The sequence below is a fragment of the Centropristis striata genome, chromosome 10 (assembly GCF_030273125.1).
Source record: "Centropristis striata isolate RG_2023a ecotype Rhode Island chromosome 10, C.striata_1.0, whole genome shotgun sequence".
Lineage (NCBI taxonomy): Eukaryota > Metazoa > Chordata > Actinopteri > Perciformes > Serranidae > Centropristis > Centropristis striata.
Genome location: NC_081526.1, coordinates 17,002,258 through 17,014,677, shown reverse-complemented (window position 1 = coordinate 17,014,677; position 12,420 = coordinate 17,002,258). Strand labels below are relative to the sequence as shown.

General features: G+C 38.3%; 1 protein-coding gene across 1 annotated transcript in view; it reads right to left on the bottom strand.

Annotated features, from left to right (window-relative positions):
• znf385b (zinc finger protein 385B) overlaps window positions 1-5,448 on the bottom strand; it is a 50,636-nt gene extending 45,188 nt beyond the window's left edge. Inside the window, exon 1 of the mRNA XM_059343163.1 lies at window positions 5,214-5,448. The gene's annotated coding sequence lies outside the window, so the exon portion shown is untranslated. The remainder of the gene's footprint in view (window positions 1-5,213) is intronic.
• Between the last annotated feature and the right edge of the window lie 6,972 nt (window positions 5,449-12,420).

Below are 12,420 nucleotides of genomic sequence, written 5' to 3'. Positions count from 1 at the left end.
CTCCTCTCTCTCTCTCTCTCTCTCTCTCTCCCTCTCTCTCTCTCTCTTTCTCGTTGCCTTCAGGCCACTAATTGCATTTTTGATGATAATCATCCAATCACATTTCATTAGTGTCATCACTTCCTCTGCGTCACATGACGGGAAATTAATTAAAACTTCCTGAGACAACACAGGGAGCAGGTGGACACACACACACACACACACACACACACAAACACACACACACACACACACAGGTAGCTCCATAAATCACAGCAGACAGAATGGGAGTAATGAGGTAGCTAGCTGTTAGCGCTCTGTTGGGTAGGCAGCTCCTCGCTTGGTACACACACACACACACGCACAGAGTACTTCACATACTGCAATACTCTCAGTATTACTGCTACAGTGACAGAATGAAAAAACCTCTCCCGGTGGAACACAGCTGTTACACAACACAAGAAGTGTGTGTGTGTGTGTGTGTGTGTGTGTTCAACTATAAAACTCCTGAGCGAGCACAAAACTTGGTAAACGGTGATTTTACAGAAACACTGATTCATGAGCTCGGGACAAGTTTTTATTTGATTTTCTTAAAGTCATTTTGTAGAAAATACTTTGCTAAATTTTTTGCTGAGAGTTGGATGAGAAGAATTGATGCCACTCTTTGAAAGGAAACCAAATAAAAATCTTGTTCTTGATTAAATATTGATGCAACATTCACGTCTTTTAACTGAATGGCAATAAAGTTGTTACGATGAGCTCATTACAACGGCTGTCAGTCCATACACACACACACACACACACACACACTCGTGCACAAAGACTGAGGTTACATTTAGCACAGAAACAACCGTTTGCTTGTGTCTTTGTGTGTGTGTGTGTGTGTGCTCTCTGCAGGTTTCCAAACTAATCTGTCCTGACGTAACAACATGCTGCTTCTCAATCTGCCCACTCCTGGAGTCCTGGCACACACACACACACACACAAACGCAGTGTTTAGTAATGCTGTCATGTTCTATAAATAGGTAAAATTGATTTGCGTGGAGGAGAACAAGAGAGACAGTGTCTTACAGGAGGATAAATGTACTTTTACTGTACAGCCGGACGCAATGCAAACTGAAGCAAGGCTGCTAGTGTCGACTTAAAGCTACACACACACCTGTAGTGCATCCTAACGAGCCTTTAACCAGTTTGCCAGCATGTTATTAGAGTCTAACAGCAGGTACGGTCACACTTTACATTAAAGTCCTCATAATAAACATTAGTTAATAACTAAAAATGGTCATATACGTAAGTCCCTATATAAGATGCATATTAACATTATTGATAAGGCTGTATACATGTTAGTAATAGCATAATAAACATGTTAATTTAGTAGTTATATATAATGCAATATTATGCACTTATTAACAGTTAAATCTGCTTGTCTGTAGGTTTTTCCTAAGCAGTAGAAATATATATTCACCTATTGTATTTGAATATTTCTGCATACTGGGGTCCCTAAACAGCCTGTGCATTGCATAAAGTGAGTATCACTGGAGAGCATTCAGAAGTTCGGACACTGTGTGAAACATAAAGCAAGAACAGCACCTTGTTCGACCCTAAAAAATCCTTAATTATATATTTATTAGCTATGTTAAATATTAACAATTGACTGTAAAATCTACCAGGGCATTGTTCTCTGAATAACAACTAGATAAAACAGTCTAACAGTCAGTCAATGGTCCAGCGTCTGTAGTATGAGCTCAGTGTGAATGTGTTCCCGTTCCTCCTCAGCTTCCCTCTTCTGTCCTAAACAAGACTTTTTAATTAAGTTCATTACTGTTAATTAGACTCAAAGAGGCCTGAGACACAAAGACTATCCAAAAACAGAGAGTGGCAAGGAAACACACTGGGAAGAATACTGGGAAGGAAGGAAGGAAGGAAGGAAGGAAGGAGATGGAGGTAATTTCATCAGGGACGTCTGAAGAGATGGCAGCAATGAAATCAGTTTTTTTTATTATTTCTCAGGTGGTTTGCACTAGCTTGATTCCTTTCCTTGCCTCCTCTCCTCCCACCTAAGACGGAGGAGACGAGGAAGAGTAACAAGGAGAGAGGAGTCAAGGCAGCAGGCATCTCACAAAATAAGACAACCTTTCCTCTGTGCATGCCAACATTTTAAAGCAACATCAATTAAACATGCCGTGTGAATACTGCTGTTTCTTATTATCTCTGTCAGATTTGCAAAATAGTGTGTGTGTGTGTGTGTGTGTGTGTGTGTGTGTGTGTGTGTCACGCCTTTTATATACGTGACGGGTGCCAAAAAGACTTCTGTAAAGCATGCATCTGTGCATCCTCACTGACAGCTCCTCAGCGAGCCTCCTCTCTGCTTTTTAGGAATCAAGACGTCCTTCAAGATGACACAAGCAGAAGGACGGTGGGAAGAGGAGAAGGAAATTCTCCCTCCCAGAGAAATGGGAAGGGCAGGAAAAATGGAGGTTAGGTAAGGTGGGAGGAGGTAAGGAAAGGAGAGAAGGAGGGGAGGAGAGGGAAGCAAAAGAGGAAGTGTTTTAGGAGGAAAATACATTTTCAGATGTTTCTATGCGAGCTGAAGGGGCGCTACAGTCAAGCTGATCAGGTGTCATTATTAGACTGGACAACACACACACACACACACACACACACATACACACACACAAACACACACACACACAGGAAGAACCTGTCATACTGCCACCTATGTGATAATTAACAACATCTCTACGACAGAGAGAGACAGGTGGAGTGTGTGTGTGTGTGTGTGTGTGTGTGTGTGTGTGTGTGTGTGTGTCAGTGTGGGTGTGTGTGTGAGTGTGTGTGAGTGTGTGTGAGAGTGTGTGTGTGTGTGTGTGTGAGAGAGAGAGAGTGTGTGTGTGTGTGTGTGTGAGAGAGTGTGTGTGTGTGTGTGTGTGTGTGTGTGTGTGTGTGTGTGTAGGCTTTGAGAGGGATTATCTGACAATAATGGAGCATGTTCACTACACACACAAGATTATACTGTCTGTCTGCCTGTCTGTCTGTCTGCTTTTCCCTCATTTTAAAGGAAATATTAGATTGATGGAGAAAAAAACACCTTTATTTGTTTATTTTAACAGACGTTTACCATTCATATGAAAGACCCTGAGTGGCTGGTGATCTTTTTCCTAAGGCTGATTTTAAAAATAAATAAATAAATAATAATGTCAGTACACAGTCAACAATAATGTCAACAAACTCAGGTGGAAACAAAACTGTCAGCCAGAGGTCGTTCATCTGCTGGATGGAAACTGTTTTTACATTTTGACTAAATTGTCAGTAGGTAGAATGTCTCCCACAAGACAAACTGCAGTTCATTTAACCTCTTCAACACCTTGAGGATGCTGGTATCCTCGGCCCACTTTCTGTGTTACTGAGGTTGCAGCAGGCTCAGATTCAGATGAAACAAGAAGACCATAAGGAATCCATTGGTACCAACAGTGCCATGCTTGCTGATCAGAAGGGGGATTAGATAGCTAGAGTAGATAAACTGACATGGCCTTTTTCAAAGGGGTCCTTTGACATGTGACCTCAAAAAAGGGTTGTATGGGCCATAAATCATAAGTCTCCTCTTTTATGATGGTAAAATGCAGTTTGATACACTTTTCCCTCTATCACTCTGTGTTAACTTCGTCTTTTGTTTGGGAATATTTCTGCATACTGGGGTCCTTAAACAGTCTTTGAATTGCATACATTTAGTATCACTGAAAAGCTGAGATTCTTGTGGATTCAATGAATCCACTTTTATTCATGTGTGATGATGTTAGTCATCAGTAGTTGCCATTTCATTGCAGTTGGAGCATTTTTTTTAAATGTGACCTCAGTGTATAAAATGAGCTGCTGTGACCTCTAGGATAATCACAGCTTCATGAAACTTTACAACCACAAACTACAGACCAGGAGCATTCAGAGGAAGTATGTCTTTCCTTGGTATGTTGACAATACCTGATGATGTTTTTGCTTGGAATATTTGCCTAAGAGAAAGACATTTTATGCCAATCGACTCGTAATTTGTAAATAGTATAAGTGGATGTGGTCAAAGTGGAACTAACTTACTTTCTATATGATGAGTCGTTAAATCTATAGTAATGCTGTTTGTGTTGTAAGCTGTTTATATGTTTTGTAAAATTTTATTATGAAAAGTCATCAGGAGTAAAATGTATTTATATCGTATACTGATACGTGGTTTAATTGATAACAATGCATAATCATTTTAAATTGATGGTGTTTTTCATGTTGATTTTTGACATGAAAAAGGCAGTCGTGGAGTAAAAAGTATAATATTTGCCTCTAAAATGTCTAAAGAGTAGAAATATGAAGTTACAAAAATAGAAAAGCTCAAGTAAAGTGCCTTAAAATTGTACTTAAGTAAAGTACTTGAGTAAATGTACGTGCTTATATTCCACCACTGCAATTTACTGTTGTCAAAGTAGGATTCATTTCAAATACCTAATATACTGTTTTGTGGTTTAATAAATAAAAATGTGTAATCATTTCAAATTGATCTCAACCTGAAAAGTAACTTAAGATGGCAGCTAAATGTAGTGGAGTAAAATGTACTATATTTCCCTCTAAAAGTAGTGAAGCAGAGTTAACCTATATAAAATGGAAATACTCAAGTGAAGTACAAGTACCTCAAAATTTAACTTAAGTACAGTACTTGAGTAAATGTACTTATTTACATTCCACCACGGCAATTTACTGTTTTAATTAAGTTTTTTAACTACAAAAAAGAGAAATACAAAAAACAGACATGTCAATGAAAAATAAATAAATAAACAGGAAAGTGGACATTTAAAAAGTGCAATATTTGCCTCTGAAATGTAGAAGAATAAAGCTGCTTACATGGAAGTACGTAAGTAAGTAAGTAAGTAAGTAAGTATAGTAGTTGAGTAAATATACTTAAACAACACCACTGCTTTTTACTGGCATTTTTTAAAACTACAAATTTCATGATTGATAAGACATGATTTATAAAATATATTTTTTAAATGTAGGCTAATAAATAGCTAAATATAAGACAGGAAAGAGGACATTAAAAAAGTGAGACAGACAGAAAGTGATCCGGGGAAAAAAAGAAAAGAAACAAAACACTGGACAGATGGACAGACAGTCTGCGGCACAGTCGGTTTAAAAATATTTTAAGAAAAAGAAGAAGAATAACAGGAGGGAAAGAGACAGAAGAAGAGGAGGAGGTGACTTACCGGAGGAGGAGTTGGAGGAGGAGGTGATGGATGAAGAAAGTAGAGTCCTGTAGGTTCAAAGCGCTCAACTCCGCTCACACACACACCATCAGCTGCCAATCAGTGATCAATAATCTATACCGAACAGGTGTCCGCGTGCCCACTGCATGGCTGCGAGTCCGCGCGCGCGGCTGTTTTTTGATTGATTAGTTTCATCGATCGTTCCTCCATCCGTCAGGTCTGATCTGATCCTCACACACTCACCATCAACTCTGAGCAGCGCGCTCTGCGCCGCACCGAGCGGCGCGGTGGCGCCGCTGCGCATGCGCCTCAAAGAGAGAGAGAGAGAGAGAGAGAGAGAGAGAGAGAGAGAGAGAGAGAGAGAGAGAGAGAGAGAGAGAGAGAGAGAGGGAGGGGATTAAGTTGCATCCAAAAGAAATAAAAGATATTGGATGAACTTTCAAAGGAAGAGCTCTTACCTGTGTGTGTGTGTGTGTGTGTGTGTGTGTGTGTGTGTGTGTGTGTGTGTGTGTGTGTGTGTGTGTGTGTGTGTGTGTGTGTGTGTGTGTGTGTGCTGCAGGTTCTGGTTCAGTTGTTTCCAGGTTTTGTTGTTGGCAGAGGACAAGCGGATAAAATCTAAATTTAAAACTGTAAATACTGGCTGCAACACAGACGTTTCTCTCAGCAGGGTTCAGTATTTTTACTTTTACCTCCCTCCCTCTCTCTTTCTCTCTGTATTTACTGTCAACTCCTGTTTGTGACGTCACAAGGTGTCAAGTTAAAGGGTAATTTCCTCCAGCTACAGAGCTGAAATTGTATAATGTAAATGCAGTGAAAGAACAAGTACTCATAGCTCTCAAAGTAAGAATATCACAGAGTTAAAGTACTCTGTTACAAGTAAAAGTCCTGCAATTAAAGCTTTGCTTTAAGGCAGAATTACCGGGATTTTGGTTAAAAACAACATTAAAACCTATTCAAAAACAATCCCTCTCAATCATCGCTTTTGGCCTCCTTGAGTTGACATTTCTGCTAAATTCAAGACCTCAAGGCATTTCTTAAGTAACGTTAACAAAAATGGGACGGACAAAACTGTAAATATAAATGCAATTTCCTGTGTTATACTTTTGTATCAATCTAGAAAATAACATATATAACTTGTTATCTCGTTACAAAATTAGTTGTAGTCGAATAAAAATATGCATGTTAATTGTAGCTTTCATTACCTGACGATAAATTTACGATAAATATTGTATCTACTCTACTTCTGTTCTTTACTGCCTTATCTTTGACTGATGTTGTGCAGAGTCTTTTTAGGAGAATATTTACTGTAAATAATAACATATGTTATATATTTAATGTCTTGATTGATGTCTGCAGGTCTTCATCAGGCTGAAGCTATAATCTAAAAAAAACAATCAGAGAGCAGCAGCCTCTTTGTGACCTGAGAGCAGATATCAGACAGACGGAGAGAGACGGGGTAACGTGTTGTCTTAGAGCTGAGACATTCCTCACCACGGCTCTGCGAGAGACATTTCTGCCTGTGTGCCTGTCTGTCTCAGAAATGTTGTCCACCTCCGAGCAAACCCAAAAAGAGCATGAATGGAAACTCCTGGAATTGCCTTACTGTTACTCCAACTGTGTATCCAATTAATTTTTATTTAATTTGAGAAAAATATGTATGGTTTGTGTTGTGTGTGACTATAAAAGAAGTGAATGTGGTCACCATGAGTTTACCATTAGTTTTGAACTACTAATACATTTGTATAGTGTGGGGTTTTTTTTGTCCATGGTATTATTATAAAGTGGGCATGTCTGTCTTGAGATATCATTCATATATCTTAAGGTTAGAGTTCAAGAGACTGCTTTTAAAAATGGGCATGTCAGTTTTTCCTTTACTGACAAAATATCACAGCATGGTCATCATGGTACCAATGGATTCCTTAGATCTTCTGAACCCACTACAGCCTCTGAGAGAAAATAAAAAGTCAGCAAAAACAAGTGTACAAGTGTATTAACAAATGCTCACATGACTTCTTGTGTGTGAAAGATGTTGCTTGTAGTGTAGTTGTACTTATAGTTGCTTGAAGTCCTCTTAACTTTATGTAGAATTTTAGGATCCTGGTGTTGGTGATGGTTTTTGCAGCCCACATCTTCACTGAAATTGGTCAAATGGACTGCATTTCTCTACCTAACAAATCAGCTTCTGAACACAGATCTTACCCATGTTAAGAGACAGTCATTTTAGAGTAGTTCTTCTAACTGGCTTTTATTTGGGTTCTTATTGTAACTTGTCCGTCCCATGCCTTTAATATGTTTCCTTTAACTTAATTACTGACTTAAGTTATTGGTTGTCTGGATGTACTGACTGGGGAAGCTGCAAATTAATTGCCCCCTTGGGTATAAATAAAGTTGTCTGATTCCAATTCAAGCTTTACAACTTGCCTCTCATTCACCAATTCACGCACACATTCATACAGGGGATCCGACCACCAACCTTTGTGATGAACTGTACCAAACAATACATTAGACAAAGTTAGCGACTAGCTGGTGAACATAGTGGAGCATTCAGCACCTGAAGAAACAAAAATTTCCATCAGCAGTTGGTGAAGAAAAAATGAGTAAAAAAAGAAAGTGAATATTAGACTTCAGCCTGATCAGCTGGACACAAACACAACTCCAAATGAATAATAATCTCACACGTTAACTGCTGAATGTATAAATAAGCAACAGTTTACAATCCGTGTATCATTCGTTCCTTCCACTTTCAATTGGCAATCAAAAATCAAATAAAGAAAAACTGACTGGTTATTTTTTTATTTGTTTTTTATTATAACAAAAAAAAAAAACAGAAAAATGCTTGTTTTTTCTTATTTCAACATTAGGCTCAGATCAAAAATCGAAATGGAAAAAATGGGCACCAAGACTGAATTTGATTTAAATATTTAATTGGTCGGGTTTACGTGACACGGAAGTTGACTGCAGTCAAGTGAGCCGTCATTGGCATCTCGTTCTTTCCATTTTTTACTTCTCCTTTTCTCACCTTCACCCCCCCCCCCCCCCCCCCCCCCCCCCCCCCCCCTCAGCAGAGGGCCTCACTGTGTTTTCCCAGAGTTCCTTGCAGCTCCAAGGTCCCAGTGGATCTGTTCCTCCATTTGCTGCTGCAGCAAACCAATCCAGCTCCTCTGCTCCCCAGGACATCCAGCCAATCACAGTCCAGTCCAGCACTGCAACGACCCCACTTACACAGAGAGAAACACACACACACACACACACACACACACAGAGACAGAGGCGTCCCCCCTCTCACCTTGAACATCACATCAAGGTTGTACAAGGATACAGTGTGTGTATGTGAGCGAGAATGAGAGAGAAAATGCTGGGAGCCACTCCAGTAAAACCAGTACAAGTGCATGATAAATGTGATAAAAACCAATGGACACACACACAGATTTAATTACAGTTAGATTCCAGTTTGGTGCAAACTTTCTGATTCTACTTTGTGAGAAGCAGCATCAGTCTGAAATGCGTTTTCTTGAATAAACAGTTGATCATGTGATTAAAAAATGCTTCTGCTCTTTATTTTGATACTCACCTCAGCATATCTGCATGCAGAATATGAAGCAACAGAAACAAGGTAACTAGCTTAGCTCAGCATAAAGACTGGAAAAAGAGGGAAACAGCTAGCCTGGCTGTCCAAAATAAAAAGATTTCTAGTAGCTCAATACAGAACAAGTCCTTAGAAAGCATTTCATGTTATCAACAACCCTCTTTGACCGTTAAAGCAGCTGTAAGGACTTTCGTTTTGTGTTGATTTGGCTTTAGTTTTTGATCTTGAGTCAATACTTTTTTTCGTTGCTGATCGTGCTCAAATGTCAGTCTCACAAAAATCTCCTCCTGCTTCCTTTTAACAGGCTAACAGAAGTTATTTTCACGCTGCATTTCTGCAAAAGTGCCTTAAAGGAGCTTTGCAGTCATTTGGCCTTAGGACATTCATACTGATTCTACAACAGCGTAATATTGGTTTCCCCATTAGAGTCATTAGTGGTGTGCAACAGAGTAGCAACAGTATGTGTACAATAAGCAACGACAGCGGCGAGTGCATTCAAAACAATGATGGTGGAAGAATGGTAGATTCTCTCCAGCAGAAACGGCACGTCATGCTGTTTCTGCTGTAGAGACTTAAGCAAATTTGTTCTGCATTTTCTCTGATCATGACTTGATTACTGTCGGACTCAAGTGAGTGGCGTGTTTCTGATGATACTGTCCACTTTCTTTCTTACTACCTGAGTGCTAAGTAGATAACGTACGCCGATTAAACGTCTCTGTTTCTACTCTAAAGGCGGTACAGAGCCAGGACCACATGGTCTCCCTGTTATGCCTCTGTATCATTCAGATTGAAGGTAAAACATCACAGAGGCAGAAATATCGCAGCTTGAAGCAGCAGTCTGAAAGGGGCTATAGTCCTGGTTCAGGAACATGTAAGGCTCTTTTGGTCTACATGCTGATTTTGCATAACCGGAACCAAGGACAGCCGTTCTATTGAAATAGCCGATATTCTGGCTAATGGTCTCCTTTGCTCATGTAGATCAGTAAGAAACTGAGACCATTTCATAATAATTTAAAACTCCTTGTAGCGGCTTTAATTTGCTTTAATGTTATTTAGATTGACTGTATGTAAACAAATAGGAGCTTTTATTTCAGAAGCCATGAGACTTTTAAACAGTACAAAAAGGGGTCAGTTTACATCGTGTACAGACATCAGTTCTCATTTATTTCAACTCTTTCCAACATTTGTATTTTTAGATTGCTTCTTATTTTTGGACATGAATTGCCTATGCCAACAGATATTCCCTTGAGAGGGAAATAAAGTGTTTTTGAATGAATTGTCAGCTCTTTGCTGTTGGTTCAACCTAAAAAGAAAATTAAAAATCTGCCATCTTTCAACCAAATATAGCACCAAATCAGCCCAGACATCTGGAAGTTTTTTGACCCGAGATAAATAAATCAATGCTCACAGTAATGTCACTCTGTGCAGCACCACATTTAACCTCAGTGATTATTAATACTCATCAGTACAAAGTTTCTGTGGATTTGTGAGGAGGCAGAAGGTCTTTGGACTGAAGCATCTCTGAAGTCAGGAGGAAGCAGAGGATTGTTTTTAACCCCTTTAAAGTCATACATTGATTTCATATATATATACACACACACAGTTTTAAGAGGCCTCTGTTCAAGAATACGTTTATTCTAAATATGTTTTTTTCTGAGGATTTTGTGAAGTGTGGTTAGAAATATCACCACTTTAATTTTAAATTAAGGGTTAGGTTTAGTTTGTTATTTATTTTTTGTTATTGGAAGTGGGGGTTATGTTGTGAAATTGGCATTTTATCACATAAGCTCTCCATCATACAACAAAATGAAAAATTTATCATAATTTGAAATAAAACATTAAAAAATAAGCTGGAATGAACCCTTTGGAGCAAAGAAGACAAATTATTTCCTGTCACACAAATAAATATAAAAGAAAATTATCATTAAAATCTGTCTAAAAGTATTTGTATGATTTTAATATTGCTTATAAATATATCTTTTCACTTATTGTTCCTGGAAAACTTGGTGGATGTCCTCTTCCCTTTGCCATTTTAAATGTATAATGAAAACAGCAGAAAGACACGAGGAGGACCACATGGAGGCTGGGACATGTGGGTTTAATGGCTTATAATTAGAGAAAAGGCGGGTTCAGTAAAAGTACTTATACAACAGTGTAAAAAGAATGCTGGAGGTTTGCACCCAATCAACTTCTCTGCAGAGAGAATGATCGGCTGCAGTCTGCACTCGTACTTAGCGTTGAAAGCTGAGGATCAGCTGCTGGAGGAGGAGGTGAGGATGGACTTGCTGTCGGTGCAGAAGTTCACCGTGACTGTCTTTAGCAGGTTGAACCTTGTTAAACTGCCACACAGATTGTTCACAGAAGAGGTCTTTCTATTTTATTTCTATTTGTATATTCCTCTATTTACTAAAGACTTATAGCATTTGTTTTTATATTGTTATATATAATTATATTATATACATTAAGTGTATTTTATTTACTTACTTAATTCTATTTCTTATACAGCAGCATTTGTAACAAAGCAATTTCCCCCGACTCTCATTTAAAATATATACATACGTAAAATACAACAATAGTGAACATCTGTCACTAAATCTTCTTTTTGCTCATTTAAGGATCTCGGTAACACAAAAATCATATACAGATTTTGGTAACGCTTTATATTAAGGTCCTTGTAATAACCATTAATTAACAAGTAATAAGGCCCTTGTAAGTCCTTACAAGATGCTTATTAACATTATTGTGTGTTTATAAGCTTATATAAGTGTTAATAATGACATTACAAACACCCATGACCCACCCATTATGTCTTTGCCAAGCCTTTATTAATCTTATTTTGTTTGCTTATTGATATTAAAATATACTTTATTGCTCATCTATTATAAGTTATGCTTTTTGCAACTACTGGATCTAAAACGAGAACAATGCCTTATTACTTGTTAATTAATGGTTATTAAGGACCTTATTATAAAGCGTTACCCAGGTTTTTTTAAAGCATGTTTTCCAACCATTTTGGGGTTATTATAATTTGAGAAAAAGTACATTAATCAACAGCTGAGTGAGCAGGACACCTGTCAGTGTCTCACAGTTTACCTGTTTAATAAGCTCCTCCTTCCTGATGTTTAGCGTCCTCCGCAGCTGGAAGCTGTGACACATCATGTCCGGTGAGGGGAAACCAGGCCGGCAGCTGCTGTGACTGGGAAAGGTCAGCCTTCAGAAGCGCTGTCGCTTCTGTTGAGGAAACGAGTCAATGAACTGCAGACATCAGCAGGAGAGTGGTTACTGTAAACAAAAGTGCTACTGTTAAACAGCCTACATCTGTCAGTTAAAAGTGGTTTCACCTGAACACACCTTTACATACCTGTGAGCTCCTGCTGGTTCTGTTGGTGGCTCATTCCACTGAATCGGTGCCATTTACATGTTATAATTATTTTAAAAAATAAACTTCATTATTCATATTTTTTCAGCATTGTATCTCAAAAAAATAAATAATTAAAAATATTTAATGCTCATTTTATTTTTTTAAATAGATGGTTTATTTAATAGTAATAATACATTTTCAGAAAATACATTATAATGAAGCCTCATCAAATCAATTCTAATAGGGTGAGAAAACTAAGC